Source organism: Portunus trituberculatus, chromosome 41 (assembly GCF_017591435.1).
Source record: "Portunus trituberculatus isolate SZX2019 chromosome 41, ASM1759143v1, whole genome shotgun sequence".
In the NCBI taxonomy this organism is placed as follows: domain Eukaryota; kingdom Metazoa; phylum Arthropoda; class Malacostraca; order Decapoda; family Portunidae; genus Portunus; species Portunus trituberculatus.
The window spans coordinates 4,400,973-4,420,471 of NC_059295.1; the positions used below are offsets into that span (position 1 = coordinate 4,400,973).

The 19,499-nt window shown below is 41.2% G+C and overlaps 1 protein-coding gene across 11 annotated transcripts in view; it reads right to left on the reverse strand.

The window, feature by feature from the left end:
* Positions 1-19,499, reverse strand: part of LOC123516406 (UPF0565 protein C2orf69 homolog) — a 268,076-nt gene that overhangs the window by 196,363 nt on the left and 52,214 nt on the right. The window contains exon 2 of one of the 11 annotated variants that reach the window (XM_045275672.1): positions 10,067-10,183. The exons of the other annotated variants lie outside the window; for them this stretch is intronic. The gene's annotated coding sequence lies outside the window, so the exon portion shown is untranslated. The remainder of the gene's footprint in view (positions 1-10,066; positions 10,184-19,499) is intronic. 11 annotated transcript variants of the gene reach the window in all.

The following is a 19,499-nucleotide window of genomic DNA, read 5'->3' on the forward strand; positions in this document are numbered from 1 at the left end:
CCAGTGACACAGCCCTAGCAGCCACTCTTCAGCAAAAGATGGAGGGCATTCTTCACCCAATCACATACCACTCTAGCAAACTCAGCATTCACCCTCGGAGATACAGCACCATTGAGAAGGAATTCATTGTCATTGTCTCAACCACACAGAAGTTCCAATGCTATCTCTAACTCAAGAACCATTGCAAGTCTACACTGACCTTAACCCACTGTTCTTCTTCAACCAAAGCAAGTTTACCCATCAACATCTACTTAGATAGTCCCCTTTTACTTCAGTCCTACAACTTGACTATCATCATCAAGGACAATGATATCATTGCAGACTCACTCTCTTGTACCTACATGCTCATTTTGACCAGCTCAATTCCTTACAACTCAACTTTTCATCAACAGTGCCGTCATCATCATCCCACAACTCCACTTCTTCCCAGTGGCATCATCTTCAGAGGGAAATATCACAATCCTCACATTCTACTAGCCTTGTTAGGGCCAAGAGACTAGATACTACCTATACTACCTCTATGTGCTGTTTCCTCATCTTCCTAAAACTCCCAAGCAAAACTTGAGATCTTCCATGCTTGCTTCAGAAACATTAAGAAGCCACCACAAACAAACCTGGGAATTGATGTAAAGAACTCACCTCACTAACCAAATCAGTTTCAACTTGAATAGCTGAGCGTCATATTCTTCTGATGATTTAGCAGAGTGAAAAGCAATGTGTCATCTCATCCTGTATTGTGAGTAGACCATGTAACCATTTTCACCAGTGAACATTCATTCCACTCATCTTAATTCTTACAATTATTACCTGATAGTGAAACTTATCATTTACTTGTATGTGTGATTTACTATTGTGTGCATTGTGTTGCTGTCAGTACTCTGGTTCAATCATATTTGGTGTTGGTACTCTATTATGCTGAACTATAAGATGATTCCGTGTATAAGACAACCACCATTTTTTTAGGGAAAAATTTAGGTTTTGAGCTATTACAGGTGTATAGGATGCCCCTTAATGGTTGAGGGAGCAGTTGCTCACATGGTTGGCTGAAGGGACCTGGGGAGCTGTATTATGGCTTTTCCCTCACTACTGCTGTTGCCAGTTTCAAAAGACAGGTAACTCTCGATTTATGTGTGTTTAATTTACGCATTTTTGTTATTATGCAAAACCAAAAAAATATTATAAATAATTTAATTTCCGCGATCGGTTTGCTTATACGTGATTTGGCCCAACCGCATTTTCAAACTGAGCTCCAGATGCAATTTCAAACTGCGCGCCAGAGAGTTCCGCAGCTGGCTAATAGGTGGGAGCTCTGCTGCTCCTTCCTCTTCTCGTGCCTCATTTGCAGTCTGCCAGCACTGAGTATAATGTGGGGGGAAAAAAAAAAATGAAATAAATAAACAAATTATAAATAAATAAATTACTTAAGATGAATAAAGGAAAGATTACGAAAAAACTTTTAAAATTTATTTTGGACAAATGGTAGCAAAACTGTGGTCAAGACACTGGGTTTAAAAAAAAAAAAAAAAAAAAAAAAAAAAAAATTACACCTGAAAGAATTCACACACTTTACAACTGAATTATATCAAATGAACTTCTATCCCCACAATCACGTTTGTTCATTTACAGTCCAGCCCACCGGAGAGAGGATATCTCACTCACAAGAAAATAAATACATACAAAGTATTATAAAAAAAAAAAAAAAAAAAAAAAAAAATCACTACACAGCCTAGTCCCAAAAGTTGACTCGTGGCGTCACATGCAACGGGGCTGCCTCAACTCACACATAAAACACCTCACTTCACTTGTATTTGGTCACAGAAGACACTGTTATTGGAGATGCGTACCAGGTGGTGACACAATCTCCCTCCACTGTCTTAAAACAACGCCAAGGCAAGACACAACACTGGTACTAATTAGCCTAACCATAAGCAAGCACACATGTAGATCAGGCACGTAAAACCAGAGCAGCCATATCTGTAACCGGCAGAAAGGTGAGCTACACTCAGTAAACAATCTAAAAATATATATATATGTATACGCAATATGTCTTTTTATAAAAATTACATTAAAATTTAAGGAGTGAATATGCGACTGACCTGTAACCGGCAGAGAGGCGAGCTACACTGGTGTATGAACTGTGCCCCAAGCTGGTTCTCACGTTCAAGCCTTCAGTGGCCAAAATAGTGGGTAGTAATTAAAATGTGATTTTGATTGCCATTACTAAAGGGGATGACATTACTGGGAAACACTTTCCTGTACAGTTAAGTTCTCCCTCTACTTGTGGAATGAAAAATTCGTTAACAACTCTGATCATATGGCGAGTGAACGTAAGGCTTTTAATTCGTAAGGTGGCTACTCCTCTTCCTCTGAGACGCCCAGCATGTCTGGTGAGTCAGCACCATGTGTGTACTATGCTTACAACTACGATTCTTAATGTCTAAAAACTTAATATTATCATCCCCGGCACTACATGAGATTTTCCCTCTTTCAAGAATTTTTCACTCACCTAGCTTACATCTTTCACAGGGAAATAAGTCGTATTCCTGGCAGCAGTAATCTTCACCAAGTTCCTCCATCCTTGGATGGGATTATGAATTTTACTTGGCCCTTGAAGAAAATTTACCTCTATTTTCAACTACTTCATTACATATCTAATACAATGGTCTTGTTAACCATCACTCCACAATGTCCCTTGGAGACATAACACCACCAGTTTGAAAACAACTAGGGAACGAAGCTGTCCACCCCAGCCAACCTCCTGATCCACCATCAGTTTGAGACTTAACCTTAAGTTTTCTGGTACTCTCGATGACAAGATTCGACCACCTTACTTACCTGCATTCATACGACACACTCATCTCCCCTATTCATTTGCCATGTCCTGAAGTAACCACTGCAGTGTGACCCGTGCTGACTGTAGAGTTGCAGTAATAAGTCTGCGAATTAAAGTGGTAACAACATCCCTTACACCTTTACTTACTTTGACTCTGGGCCTAGTTCCATTACTATTATCTCTGCCAGGAAGAGGTAACTCAATGAAGAATTACTGCTTACCTTACAATCTACAATATTTACCATACCTTCACTTCTCATCCTAACATTCCTCGATGTACTGTCACGGTGGTCTATGTACTGTGGGAGGCAACACTTCAGTTTCTACATCTGTGTGAAAAACAGTGTCCTGGGGTTCTAGGAGATATTGTTCCTTTCCATAGAAGGGCTTTAGTTTTTCTGCTGCCCTTTGCAACAGCTGCCCTGTGAAGAGGTCTTTTACCACAACCTCCACCATTCCTTAACACTTCTATTACTTTATATGGTCCATTCCCTTTACACCTAGTTTTTTACACACCCTGAAGTCAGTGGTCTCTTGTTTTACTCACACTAATGTGCCCACATCCACTTTTTGTTCTTTGCGCTTTCTGTTTGCAACACTCCGATATTTTCGGGTAATTTTCTCATGAGTCTCCCGAATAACACGGTGGGCAATGTCAAGATCACTCTCCTCGCTGTCTACAGTAGGCAATTTGTTACCCACCATGCGTGCGAAAAATGCAAAGTAAGGTTGCTGGGCGGTACTGGTGTGGACTGCTGTGTTCATGGTAGCCTGTAATGTTTGCAACAACTGGGGCCACTGCAGAGGATGACCTTGGCGTAAGGCAGCCAAGATAGACTTGAGAGTAGGATGCAGTCGCTCGGTGATCCCATTCCCTCGAGGGTGGTAAGATGTTGTGTACTACAAAGTGATGAGGTTCTGCTGGCAGAAATCCTTGAAGACCTGGGAGGTGAACTCGCCTCCGTTGTCCAGGATGATGCTTTGCGGAGTCCCAAAATCTGTCATGTACTGCTCTAGTGCCTCAATGACCCCATGTGTGTGCGCTTGGATTTTAAAGGATAGAATTTGACAAGCCTTATAAAATTATCTACAATGATGAATACATATCTGTACCCTTGACATCCAATAATCATGTCAATTAAATCAATTCCTATTCTCTCTAAGGGCTTCCCTACTGAAGGTAATTCTTGGAAAGGTTGTTGTAAACCAGCTTGCCCCTTAAGGGGAGAGTCCGGTTTGGAGACCCCAAAAATATAAAAAAAATGACTTTTTGTGAAAAAAATATATTTGGTAGGTATACATTTTGGCAACTATCTCGCAAAGATTTAAAAGGAAACTTGCGATAGTTTCCCTTTAAATCCCGTTTAAAGGTCCTGCGCTCAACCACGTGCAGCAGCTGTGCGTTTGTTTACATCAGCAGAGTAAGTTTTTTTCCACCCAATTCTACGAAAAAATGCTAAAATCTGAACTTTTTTTTTGTGTGTGGATATGATATGGCAAGACTGACGACGAGTCTGTGTGGTATCAGTGTTCGGTGGGTCGGTCACAGGGCTCAGTGCTCTCGTAGCTACAGTCACGCCAGGATGCTGCGCTGTTTCTCGCGACCTCTCTCAGCCCATATCTCAAAACATAAGTTATTCCCCTTCTAACGTTAACCTTGGAGCCAGTTTTAGCTTGATTTCAATGAAACAAAGACTAAAAGGCAGAGGAATACTTTCTCTTCAAATCATCGTCGCTGTTTTTTTTATATATGTCTGGTTTAATTTTATATTAATATTTTTTTGGTCAAAAAGGCAAAAAAACACATTTAAAAAAAAATCATAAAACAAATTTAAAAGCTGAAATGAAAAATCTAACGACGAAGAAACATTTCATATTATAACGTCTCTAAGTCACAGAAAAATGAAGGTTGTGGGGCCAATAATAACGACGGAGATTCGCTTTTAAATTTTCGTTGTAGTTGTAGTTGGGGGGGGGGGAGGGGGACAAGAATGGGGGTCAATGTCTAATGTTGATGTAAATGATGCCAATACTTCACAACATAAAAATCAGAGCGATTCATGCATATTTACCGGAGATATGGCACCCCCGATCTAAACCGGACTCTCCCCTTAAATCTCTGACAGGTTACATATTGTTTTACATAATTACTGACATCAATTTTTTAGATTACACCAGTAGAATAACTTTTCTGCCTTTAAGATGGTTTTCTTTTGTCCTAAATGTCCTGAGGTTTCATGGGCTTATGACACTGCTTTTGGTTTTAAACTATGAGGGACTACCAAAGTATATTGTATGCAACCATTAGATGTTTCTTTAGCATAATACAAAATTCCATCTATTACTGTGAACTGTTGTAGTATTGTTTTATGATACTTTTTAGTTGGAATTGAACCTCCTTCTAAATATTCAATCATTTCCCTCCATTTTACTTCTTCTCTTTGACAAGTCTTAAAATTCTTCTGGTGTGAGGCCTAAAAATGTGGTTGTTGGACTACGCTGGATTATTCTTGTGGGCCTGGAAAGTTGGTCTGCTACATAGCTATATTTTCCTTTTAAAGACTGAATCTCATAGTGGTATTCTCTCATTTCCAGTATCCAGCTATTCGTTCTGGCTGATTTTGTCTTTCTTTTAAAAATACTGGTGAGGGGCTGATGGTCAGTAAGGAGAGTGAATTTTGTGCCCCATAAGAAGTGATGGAAATGACGACATGTTAGGATTACTGCAAGGGCTTCTTATCAGTGGCTGAGTAACGGCTTTCAGTGGAATTTAATTTTACTTCAGCAAATCAGCCTCTGCTGAGGTGAGCTAACCCATGAGATATGCTATGCCGCACCGCACTGTCAGTTGCTTGCGCGCCCCAGCACCAGTCGGACGTTCGCTCGGCTCATTCTGCCGGCTTTTGCTACATCACCTGTTTCCCAGGTATTTCTACAGGCTGGATATGTGGTATGGGTTAGGCCTGCCACTGGACAATGGTATGGGTATGGGCCTGCCATATGATATGGTATGGGTTGGGCCTACCATGATACTGCCTTTGCTGTGTTTCCATTTTTGTGCAGGGCGGCAGTCATGTTCAGCTCTGATGACCAGCCTGCCCCTCTTCTTAAGGCTTCTCGTCATGATGAGGAGAGGCAGAGTGACAGCAGTCCTTCGAGGGAGAGTCCTGGGGAATCTTCACATCGTGGAAGTGACACCGGCGGCTCCAGGGTGCATCGACATCGCCGGCGCGACGCTCGTCGGCGCTCGCTGGCCATGTCACATGTAAACAAGCGGATTCGGCCCATTGTTACTGCCCGTTCACACTCCTCTCCTACTACGGCGAAGGTGTCTGAGCCTTCCTTGCGCCATGTATTGGATGAACTGGCAGTGTTGAGAGGTGAGGTGGTGAAATTGCACGCCAGTACCCCGTCTGCCCCCCGGCCTGATGTGGACACTCAGCCTGGCTTTTCTCAGGGCCCAACGCACTCAGGGTTGCGTCTGTCGCCAGGAAGGCGCTCTGTTGATTCATGTATTGTCACTCCTAACTTTTCTGGTTTTCATTCTTCCAGTGGTGAGGATGGTGAGTTACGGCCCAATCCCCCACGGAGCAATGTGTTGCTACAAAGTGCTAAGGCTCTGGGGCCTCCTGACAGTGTTTCAGAGGACACTGACCAGCAGGTGGCGAGCATGGTGAATTTCCTGTTTGAAAAAGGCATGCAGGACGACGACTATAAAGCCATCTCCAAGGATGTGGTTACCAGATGCCCCGGCAACTGTCCTGCCCTAGCCCCTGTGGAGTGTAACCCGCAGATTTTGGGGGCCTTGAAAACTGACGCCAAGAAGGCTGACTTCCGGCTCAAGGATGTAAGTGGTGACATACAGATGGCAGGTACAGGCAACCCCCGTGTAACGAAAGTTCACACAACGAAATTTCGCTACAACGAAGGTTTCATTTTACTACTATCTCCTTGTTTAACAAACACCAAACTCGCTTTAACGAAGTTTTATCCAGGTAATTTTTTTCAAAATTTGAAAGCCCCACCATATCACGCAACCTGACAGGCATTTGAATACACCAGGAGCTGCTGGTACTAAGGCCTGCCTCAGGAAAAATCCTGGGACACCTATAGAATAAAGATAAAGATAAAGATCAAGATCAAGATCAAGCCTCTCGTGGACAACACGCGCAACACTCACTCCCCAGTCAAAACATAACAGCGTCAGCAGCAGCTTGTCTTCCCTAGCTCAACTTACCACCAAAATGACCTGCAATAGGCCTAGTGTTTGTAAGAAGACCAGGAAGTCTCTTACTCTTCTAAGTGAAGCTAGATATTATTCACAGACACGAGAGAGGCCAGAAAACTATAGCAGTGCTGGCCACCATCTTGACTCCATATTATACTGTCTCTATTTTCAAGTCAGCAGACTCTATTAAGAAGGCTGGTGAGACCGTATCTTCCTTGCAAGCCAAAAGAACCACCTGAACTCGTGACTCTACAATGGATAAAATGGAAAGCCTTGTGGAAATGTGGTACATAAGTTTTGTATGCAGTACAATGATGCGCACTTTGTTTACATTCCACAGGTTGCCGGTTAGTGTCTTTCCGTTTCACTCTTCCTCCCTTCATAAAGTTAAGATCATCAACATTATAAAGTTACGTACATACATACATTAGTGTACATTATAATGACAAATTAAACTACCTAAATGTTTAACTTCATAATTTTTACTTTCATTAAACCTTTTACTGTAGTATGATGCACTCTCGCTTTGCTTACTCTCAATGGAAGTTCAAATCAGAGGTTAAACTTGTTATAATCGGTTCGCTTAACAAAGTTTCGCTTAACGAAGTGTTTTTTAGGAACGAAACCCCTTCGTTAAACGGGGGTTGCCTGTACTATTCTCACTAAATCACTCCTAGCTCTGGACCAACTTGCTCAGGAGGAAGGTAACATGTTGGTACTCGTAGAATGGGAGGTTACTCTTCTTAATGGTGCCTTAGCCCTGTTGGGCCATGCTAACTATCACACCAACTTGGCTAGGCGGGAGATAAATCAGAAATACTCACACCTGTGTTCTGATAAGGTCCCAATGTCATGCTTTCTCTTTGGGGAAGATATTTCTCAGTCTGCTAGACAGATTGAGGAGACGGAGAGGCTGCGGAACAAGTTCAGTAACAAGTCGGCTCTCTCGGCCTGGAAGTTCGCCGGTGGACGCTCTCGGGGTTTCTGGGGGAGGTCCGCCCGCAGAAGTTTTTCTTCAAGGTTCCAGCCCTACAGTGCACAGCGACAGGGCTTCAGGGGTGGTCAGTGACACCCTTTGCCATGTCAAGAAACGGACTCAAAAAACGCCAGGAGCCGGGGTCTCTACCGGCCCCGGCAATAAGGGAGGTTAGTGACTCATTTTCAGTTGGCAGAATCCGTCACTACGTGCAGGAGTGGAAGATTACTAATGATACTGTGATTTTGGTCTTTGTACAGCACTGTCATCTGGATATTCAGAAATCTGATATTGAGCATTTAGTTTTTGGTGAGCTGTCCTATAAATTTAATTTAGAGGAGCAACTTATTATTAAGGAGGAGATTGACAGCCTTTTAGACCTTGGGGTTCTTGTGATTACAGAAAGACACCCCGAACAGGTTATTTCTCCCATTTTCCTCAGACCAAAGAAGGATGGTGGTTATAGGATGGTTCTAAACTTAAAGGAGCTTAACAAATATGTCCCTTATAAACACTTTAAGATGGAGAATTTTGAGCAGGCCATTAGACTGATCAATGCTGGGGATTATCTTGCTTCCGTGGACCTTAAACATGCCTATTACTCTGTTAGGATTGTGGAAGAGCAGCAGAGGTATTTATGCTTTAAGTGGGATGGCATTTTCTATCAGTTCACGTGTCTCTCTAATGGCTTTTCAGAGGGCCCGAGGATTTTTGCTAAGTTGATGAAGCCCGTGTTTGCTGTGCTCAGGGGTATGGGTTACACCATTACTAGCTTTATAGATGACAGTCTGCTGCGTAATCAGTCTAGGGCAGGTTGCATTGCTTGCATTAATGACACCATTGCTCTTTTGCAGAAGTTAGGTTTCTGCATTAACAGTAAGAAGTCTGTGTTTGTCCTTACCAGGTGTATTGAGTACTTAGGAAATGATTAATACTACTTCTATGACAGTTTCTTTACCTGAACGCAGGGTTCTCAAGGTTATCTTATAAAAAAGTCCTCAGCTAGGATCCAGGAGGTAGCTAGGGTTATTGGTCTACTGGTGGCTGCCTTCCCGGCTGTGGAATTTGGTAAGTTGCATTACAGGCACTTAGAGAAAGAGAAAATTGCAGCTTTACAGACAGGCTTTTGGGACTTTGAGCTCTGGATGCCCATAACAGATGCTATGAAGGCTGATCTGCAATGGTGGCTTGATAATGTTGCTACACAGGTTCGAAAAATTTTTACTTCTGGCACTGAGATTGATTTGTATACTGATGCCTCCACTCTAGGTTGGAGTGGCCATCTCCAACATAGGTCTACATCTGGCAGTTGGTCAATGGTTGAGAAGTACCTGCATATTAATGCTCTGGAACTTAAGGCTATTTTATTTGCCCTTCAGGCTTTCCATCTTGAACTCAAAGGGAAACATGTGCGGGTTTTTTGTGATAACACCACTGCCCTTTCCTATGTAAATGAGATGGGGAGTATAAAATCAGCCATGTGTAATGACATTGCGATTCAGATCTGGGATTGGTGTGTAGCTAATGATGCCTGGGTCACCTGCTCTCATATACCTGGAAAGGAGAACACGGCGGCGGACACCGCGTCACGTATTGTCAATGATAGGCATGAGTGGCAGCTCAATGTGCATATTTTCAGGCAGCTATGTGGCATCTTCGGCACCCCTCTTATAGATTTATTCGCGTCTAGGCTTAACAACCAAGTGCCTTTTTACTGCTCCTGGAGGCCAGACCCGGGGGCGGCACACTTTTTTTTTATTTATTTATATCATGTGGGCTTTTCACGGGAGTTTATGGGCTAAAAGAGATACTTTTTTTGGGTACCTCCTATCTCAAAGCCCACCTGCTAGGAAACCGTTGTCCCAAGTGAGGAAGCCTAATCTACACTCGGAACGTGGACAGGATTCAAACCCATGTGCTTGGAGACCCCTCGGACCCCAAAGCACACATGGTTCCACTGTTCTCTCTGAACTGGGCACAATTTGAGCTATCTTATATCTTCCCTCCATTTGCCTTAATTACTAGGTACCTGCAGAAGTTGAAGGAGGAGGCGGCGCGTGCATGGATGGTTCTGCCGTTGTGGATGTCACAACCCTGGATGGGCCAGCTGCTTCGCCTGCTGGTGGCTCCTCCCCATCTTATTATGCTGAGGAAGGGGGTATTGTGTCACCCGTCATCCGCGAGGGAGCACCCGGTCATGAAGCACTCTCAGCTGATGGCGTGCTTGCTGTCGGGCAACAATTGCGAGCACCAGGCATTTCTGAGGCGGGTGCGGAAATCATCCTGGCCTCGTGGAAACCAGGTACAGCCAGGCAATACAAGCCACATATCACGCGATGGTAACAATTTTGTGCTAGATGGGACGTCAATCCCCTTGCTCCCTCTCTATCAGACATTATAAACTTTTTGTCTGCCACTTTCCACAGGGACCAGGGTTATGAGGCAGTCAACACTGCGAGGAGTGCACTCTCTTCACTGGGCATTGTGGTAGATTGTTGCCGAGCTGGTAACCACCCCTTGGTTACCTGCTTTATGAAAGGGGTTTTTAACCTTAGGCCCCCTATGCCCAGGTTACTGCCACTTGGGATGTTCAGCCAGTTCTTGCAGAACTTAAATCTATGTCCCCCTTGCACAACTTGTCCCTTAAGGACCTTACCCTTAAGCTTGTTATGTTGATGGCGCTGACCCATGCAGCGAGGGTGCAGACTTTGCATTTTTTAATTCTTACTGACATTAGTGTTGCTCAGTCCTATATTACCCTGAGATTGCATGGTACTCTTAAGCAAGCCAGGCTGGGTTTCAATGTGTGAAGTTCGGTTTAAGGCTTATTCTCAGGATGCTAGTTTATGTATCTATGCCACTTTACGGCATTATCTGGAGAGGACTGAGGTACTTAGACAAGGGATTTTGCATGGGGCGGAAAGTTTGTTGCTTAGTTTTATTAGGCCACACAAACCAGTTGGTAAGGATACTATTGCCCGCTGGATCAAGATGATGCTTTGTACGTCAGGGATGGATACGAGCAGGTTCATGGCTGGCAGTGTTAGGTCGGTAGCTGCGTCGAAGGCTAAGGCGATGGCAGTCCCCATTGCCTGCATTATGGCGATGGCAGGGTGGTCTCAAGAGAGTACATTTGCTCGTTATTATGATAGGCATCTTACTGAGGTAGGGGACACTTTTCAGGATGCAGTTTTGGCATAAGTGGCTGTTGCCTTTATGTTCCTATATGGTTCATGGTTTGTAATGGGGTATATTATATTATGGATTATAAAGGGTGTTTTACATATGTATGTCTGTATGTATATGTTTCTATACACAATGAATGTTCTGGCTGGGAGATGTTCTTTTCCTCATCCAACATTGTCCTTTTGGCACGTCACCCACTTGACTTTAAAGCCTCATGGGTTAGCTCACCTCAGCAGAGGCTGATCTGCCAAAGTAAAATTGGAAAGTACACGAGACTTACCTTTGGTCAGTTGAAGTGTGCTTGTAATTTTGCGAGGCAAATCATCTCTGCTTGAGGAGAGCTTTCACATGCCCTCCTCTCCCCTCATGTTTACTTTCTGTGTACCAGGGCGGGTGTTGCTTTGTATAGTTTATAGTGTTTTCTCAAGTGGGTGATGGTGTCTTCGAAGTCTGACGGTGCGGTGCGGCATAGTATATCTCATGTGAAAGCTCCCCTCAAGCAGAGGTGATTTGCCTCGCAAAATTACAAGCACACTTCAACTGACCAAAGGTAAGTCTCGTGTACTTTTCAATTTTTTAGAGAAGTAGCCAAGAGGCTTAACATTGCCATCAGTCTACGTTCGTCATACTGTTCCTCCTCTAGAAATATATATATATGTATATATATATATATATATATATATATATATATATATATATATATATATATATATATAGAGGCAACCCCCCCTTAACGAAGGGGTTACGTTCCTAAAAAACACTTCGTTAAGCAAAACTTCATTAAGCGAACCGATTATAACCCCTGACTTGAACTTCCACTGAGAGTAAGCAAAGCGAGAGTGCAGTGAAAGGTTTAATGAAAGTAAAAATTATGAAGTTTAACATTTAGGCAGTTAAATTTAATTTAAGTCATTATAATGTACACTAATGTGTGTATGTATGTAACTTTATAATGTTGATGATCTTAAATTTATGAAAGGAGGGAAAGTGAAACGGGAAAAAACACTAACCAGCAACCTGTGGAATGTAAACAAATGATGCATCATTGTACTGCATACAAAACTTATGTACCACATTTCCACAAGGCTTTCCATTTTATCTATTGTAGAGTCACAAGTTCAGGTGGTTTTTTTTAGCTTGCAAGGGAGATACAGTCTCACCAGCCTTTTTAATAGTCTGCTGACTTGAAAATAGTAGAGACAGTATATGGAGTCAAGATGGTGGCCAGCAATGCTAGAGTTTTCTCTCCTCTTTCGTGTCTGAGAATAATATCCAGCTTCACTTCCAGAGTAAGAGACTTCTTGGTCTTCTTAGGAACGCTAGGCCACATTGCAGGGCGGTATGGTGGTAAGTTGAGCAAGTAAAGACGAGCTGCTGTTGACGCCGTTATGTGGTGCGTGTTGTCCACGAGAGGCTTGGTCTTGATCCTGATCTTGATTCTACAGATGTCTCAGAATTTCTCCTGAGGCAGGCCTTAGTATTTGCAGCTCCTGGTGTATTCAAAAGCTTGTCGGCTTGCGTGATACAGCGGGGCTTTCAAACTTGGAAAAAATTACCTGGATAAAACTTCGTTAAAACAAGTTTGGTGTTCGTTAAATAAGCAGATGGTAGTAAAATGAAACCTTCGTTGTAGCGAAATTTCGTTGTGTGAACCTTCGTTAAACAGGGTTGCCTGTATATATATATATATATATATATATATATATATATATATATATATATATATATATATATATATATATATATATATATATATATATATATATATATATATATATATATATATATATATATATATATATATACAGTAAAGTTCCGGGTTACATCGGTCTCGAGTTACGTCAAACTCGTAGTTACGTCAGTCCACTATAAGGCAATTTAAGATTTTAAAAATTGAAAATTTATAAATCGTAAAGTGCGGGATTTATTGTTATTGTTGGTGGTTGCCCGCCACACCGCCCGCCTCACGCTTGAATACAATAACACCCTGCCTCACTTCCACCACACCGTCGCCCCTGGCAAGAGTGTTATCCTACTTCTGCGTTTACTGACTCAAGTTCTTAGTATCTTGCTCAATGGCACCAAAGAGAAAACTTCTTAGTGACAGCACTGATGCTAAGAAAAGGAAAACCATTACGCTACAAGAAAAAGAGGACATAATTAAAAGAAATGAGAAGGGAGGCAGCAGCTGTGTGTGAGGGAGGGAAGAAGAAAATGGGAAGCCCGTTACCATGACAACAGGGAGGTTGACGACCTTGAGGGCTCGCACACCCATCACAATAACAACAACTCCGGAGCCTTCGCCTGGGCCACACGACACTCGCAGCTGACTTGCACCGTCTGCGCCTGTCTGCTGATCCCTATTGCCCTTTCCTATTGCATTTCCTGCCCCGCTGCCCACGCTTCTACTCCCACCGCACTGCACTACGCTCCCAGCTGTCCACCCTGGGCGTCACAACATTCGACCTACCCACCCTTCTGGCGGCCTCAGGCGTCCACCCCTCTCTGCAACCTGCAGTGCTTCGCGTTCGTGGCCCTAATCAACAACAAAAACAAGCTTGTGTTTCATATTCCTACATACTTGTAAATAATATAACAATATAACCTTAAACTTACCTGAATGACCATAAACAATGATTGGTTGAAAACTCCATAATATGCTTTGAAATGTACGGAAACTCGAGTTACGTACAAAATCGACTTAAGTCATGTTTCAGAAACGTAACTCTGACGTAAACCGAGACCTTACTGTATATATATATATATATATATATATATATATATATATATATATATATATATATATATATATATATATATATATATATATATATATATATATATATATATATATATATATATATATATATATATATATATATATATATATATATATATATATATATATATATATATATATATATATATATATATATATATATATATATATATACATACAGTAAGCCCTCACATTTAGCGATCCTATTAGTCTGCCGAAACCATTGCTAAATTGGAATTTTGCCAAATTTGAATACTACTTTAAATAGGGAAAAATACCAATCAGTCTTTTGTCCGCCCAAAGTCCCCATTTCGACTCCCCATTTACAGCTACAACATCGCCACCTTCACGAGAATCAGCACCACCCGAACCACTAGTGGAGGCCATGGTGATATCGAAACTCGCTAAACAGTGAGGATGGGAGCATAAAAAATGAGTTCACATGCTGGATTAACACACACAATAGCTCAAGTGTCGAGCAGGAATGCCGGAAGCACTGTGGGGCTGATCTCACGGCCAAACAGACACACGATTGGCTAAGAGCGAGCGGGAGGAGGGACAGTATAGTGCGGTACATTCGCTAAATATGAGAGAAAATCGCTAAACTTGAGGGGTTGGCCTTTTTCCAGACAGTCACTAAATAAGGGTTTCACTAAGCTGGATTTTGGTAAATTCGAGGGCTTACTGTATATCTATATCTATATATAAATATATATATATATATATATATATATATATATATATATATATATATATATATATATATATATATATATATATATATATATATATATATATATATATATATATATATATATATATATATATATATATACATATATACACATACATACAGGTAACTCGATTTACGTGTGTTTGATTTATGCGTTTTTGTTATAACACAACCAAAAAAATATCATAATTAATTTAATTTGCGAGATTGGTTTGCTTATACGTGATTTGGCCCAACTGCATTTTCAAACTGAGCAGCAGATGCAATTTCAAACTGCACACTAGAGAGCTTCGCAGCTGGCCGATAGGTGGGAGCTCCAGGGCTAGATCCAAGAAGCAGGTTGTTGTCTATGTTTGTACAGACAACCTCCATAGCAACCTCCTGCTCACATACCAACCTTCGTAAAATAGCATCCACCAAGATTCGTTGCTGTTGGCGGGTGGAGGTTGGTACTCTTCGCATGTTTGGGGGGGGTTCCAGTCACACAGCTTTGCTTGATAGGATGGAATCGAAAGCTCTTCGTCTCATCAACTCCCCTCCTCTGACTAACTGTCTTCACTCTCTTTCTCACCGCCGAAATGTTGCATCCCTTTCTATATTTTATCGCTATTTTCATGGTAACTGTTCTACTGATCTTGCTAACTGCATGCCTCCCCTCCTCCTGCGGCCACGCTGCACAAGGCTTTCTTCTTCCTCTCATCCCTATTCTGTCCAACTCTCTAATGCAAGAGTTAACCAGTACACTCAATCATTCATCCCTTTCACTGGTAAACTCTGGAACTCCCTCCCTGCATCTGTATTTCCAAATTCCTACAACTTGTCTTCTTTTAAGAGGGAGGTATCGAGGCATTTGCTCCCCTAATTCTGGCTGACGGCTTTGGCACTTTTTGTACTCTTTGGAGAGCCAGCACTCAAGTGGGCTTTTTTCTAACTTTCTTTTTTTTTTTTTCACTTGGCTGGCCCTCTTCCCTACGTAAAAAAAAAAAAAAAAAAAAAAAAAAAAAAAGTGCTCATTGGCTGCCAGGAGCTGGATCCAAGACACTTTAACAATGTCAGAGCAACCTCCTGCCACGAAATAGCATCCATGAATGCTTGGAGGGATGGTAACGAGGTTGCTCTGAGGTTGCTGGGAACACAACCTCTCCAGGTGGTGTTACTGTCTTATATATGCATTTATGTCCACAAAATAACATTTCTATTAGCTTTTTACAAACCTTGCCACCAAGAAAGGATTGTTTTGTAATGCATAAAGTGAAATCTTACATGGAATACCAAAAAAATAAAGCAGAGATAAGATCGGCCTCAGACGAGGCGGAGACTTGCAGTGACTCGGCCACTTCTACTTCTTGTGACCCTTAACCCCTTCCCCAACAATTTTTTACTTAAAAACGTTTCTTTTTCAGACTATTTTATTTTTATTTTGGTTCTATATAGTATTTTTCATGCTGATTATGAAAACAGCTTGTAATTACTGTTTTCCCCCATTTTTGTGGTTGACTGTTTATTTTGAAGATACTTTTGTAGACATATACGAGTTAACTCGTCTTCCTATAAACTACAAGCTCTCCCCTCACCTCTCTCCTGTTCCTCCTCCTCCTCACTTGTCGAGAAATATTCCTTGTCTGATGAACTGGCAGTGTCATCAGAAGTATTCAAGCTTCTGAGGGAAGGTTTATATTCGCTATCTTCCTCAGAACTAGACATTTGGGGTGTAAATTATTTGAAAATACAAAAAATAAGTGGTAATGTGAATGAAAACAACACCCATGTGACAACAGTGGTTGCCAGAGCAAGTCTAGTAAGAGCGTCCTTGAAATCCTACCGCTCCTCCATGTCGCCTCTGCTAGGTGTACGATTTGACGAGATTACTCGTTTCACACGTAGAATGGTTTAGAAAGGCTCAGAATCGATGAGTATATACGTCTGTGGCTGGTTTTTGAAGGTTAAGTTTTAGACGAGTATACTCGTCGACGACTGAAAACGGAACATTTAGTGAAAACGAATATATACGCCTGTAGCTGGTTTTTTTAAGGTAAAATTTTAGACGAGTATATTCAAGTGGAAACATAAATATCGTGGTGAAAGCGACACGCAAGCTAAAAGGGTCACAAGAAGAAGAAGCGGCTGAGTCGTCGCAAGTCTTCGCCTTGTCTGTGTCCGATCTCATCTCTGCTTTATTTTTTGGTATTCCATGTAAGATTTCATTTTATGCATTACAAAACAATCCTTTCTTGGGGGCAAGGTTTGTAAAACGCTAATAGAAATGTTGTTTTGTGAACATAAATGCATATATAAGACAATAACACCACCTCCAGAGGTGGTGTTCCCAGCAACCTGTGAGCAACCTCATAGCAACGTCATTACTGTCCCTCCAAGCATTCATGGATGCCATTGCGCGGCAGGACGTTGCTTTGTGATTGTTAAAGATTCTTGGATCCAGCTCCAGGAGCGCTAGAGACAGAGGTGGGGAACCAGACAATCACAGCGAAGCTGCCGCGTTCGGTTCCTCACCTGGCAAATTCAAAACCAGAAAATTCGCTAAAACGCATGTGGTTGTACGTTATGCAGACTTTTTGGTCTAACTTTACATAGTACGTTGAACCGAAAATTCGTTAGACAAACGTTTGTTAAGCGGAGTATTACTATATATATATATATATATATATATATATATATATATATATATATATATATATATATATATATATATACAGTGAACCCTCGGCTATCGCGACTTCGGCTATCACGTTTTATTGCTATCGCGCACCCATGAAAAGCTGCTAATATTTCATTATCGCGACCTCAGTTGCCTGCTATCGCGCGGCCCGCCATGACGTAATAGAATATCTGAGCGCTCATTGGCCAAAACCGCCTTCCTGCCAAGATCAATTCGGCTATAGCGCGGCTATTTCGGCCCCAATTGGGCGCGATAGCCGAGAGTTAAGTGTGTATATATATATATACCTGTATATACAGGCAACCCCCGTTTAACGAAGGTTCACACAACGAAGGTTTCGTTTTACTACCATCTATTTACTACCGAAGTTTTATCCAGGTAATTTTTTCCAAATTTGAAAGCCCCACAGTATTATGCAAGCTGACAGGCTTTTGAATACACCAGGAGATGCTGGTACTAAGGCCTGCCTCAGGAGAAATCCTGAGACACCTGTAGAATAAAGATCAAGATCAAGCCTCTCGTGGACAACACAGGCGCTGCCGATACAAAGGCCTGACTCAGAAGAAATTCTGCATCACCTGTAGCATCAAGATCATGTGCACCACTCACTCCCCAGTCAAAACATAACAGCATCACCAGCAGCTCATCTTCCCTAGTTCAACTTACCACCAAAACGCCCTGCAATGTGGCCTAATGTTCCTAAGAAGACCAGAAAGTGTCTTACTCTCGAAGTGAAATTGGGTATTATTCACAGACAAGAGAGAGGCCAGAAAACTAATAACATTGCTTGCCACCATCTTGACTCTATTAAGAAGGCTGGTGAGACCGCATCTTCCTTGAAAGCTAAAAGAATCCCCTGAACTCGTGACTCTATAATGGATAAAATGGAAAGCCTTGTGGAAATGTGGTACATACGTTTTGTATGCGGTACCATGATGCGCACTTTGTTTACATTCCACAGGTTGCCGGTTAGTGTATTTCCCGTTTCACTCTCCCTCCCTTCATAAAGTTAAGATCATCAAGCAGGGGTTGCCTGTATGTGTGTGTATATATATATATATATATATATATATATATATATATATATATATATATATATATATATATATATATATATATATATATATATATATATATATATATATATATATATATATACAGGCAAGCCCGCTGATGATCTTAACTTTATGAAGGAGGAGATATATATATATATATATATATATATATATATATATATATATATATATATATATATATATATATATATATATATACACATACAGGCAACCCCTGCTTGATGATCTTAACTTTATGAAGGGAGGGAGAGTGAAACGGGAAATACCCATATTTCGCCGAGCACAACTTTGACTCGCGATTGCACGATTTGGTCTCCATTTGAATCTCCAGCTGGTCCTGGTGGATGCACTTGACCTCCCCTCCCAAGCATCTTGGACTCATCATAATTTGCTGAAAGTCATGGAAGATGCAACATCCCTCTTCACTGAAACAGATCCCATCCTGGAGAGGAGCATTAAGTTCAAGAGGGGTGTTGAGGAGTTTCTTTTGCCGTACAAGGAGACCTTAAGCCATATGGAAGCATCTGCCAGTCAGAGGCACATCACTTTGTATTTCAAGCCCTCTCCAACCAGCAAATAAACTAAAGGTACTAGTACTATAATCAAATAAAATGTGTGCTTGGTACTTCATTTATTGTTTTTTTTCAGCCTTTTTGGTAAAAAAAAAATTTTGAGGGGGAGGATCTGGGAACGTAATCCCCATTTTCCCATAGGGCCTATTATTCGCCGAACACGAATCTCGCCGTACACGACGAGCTCAGGAATGTAACTGTCGTGTTGGGCGAGGTATGACTGTGTGTGTGTGTGTGTATATATATATATATATATATATATATATATATATATATATATATATATATATATATATATATATATATATATATATATATATATATATATATATATATATATATATATATATATATATATATATATATATATATATATATATATATATATATATATATATATATATATATATATATATATATATATATATATATACAGTAG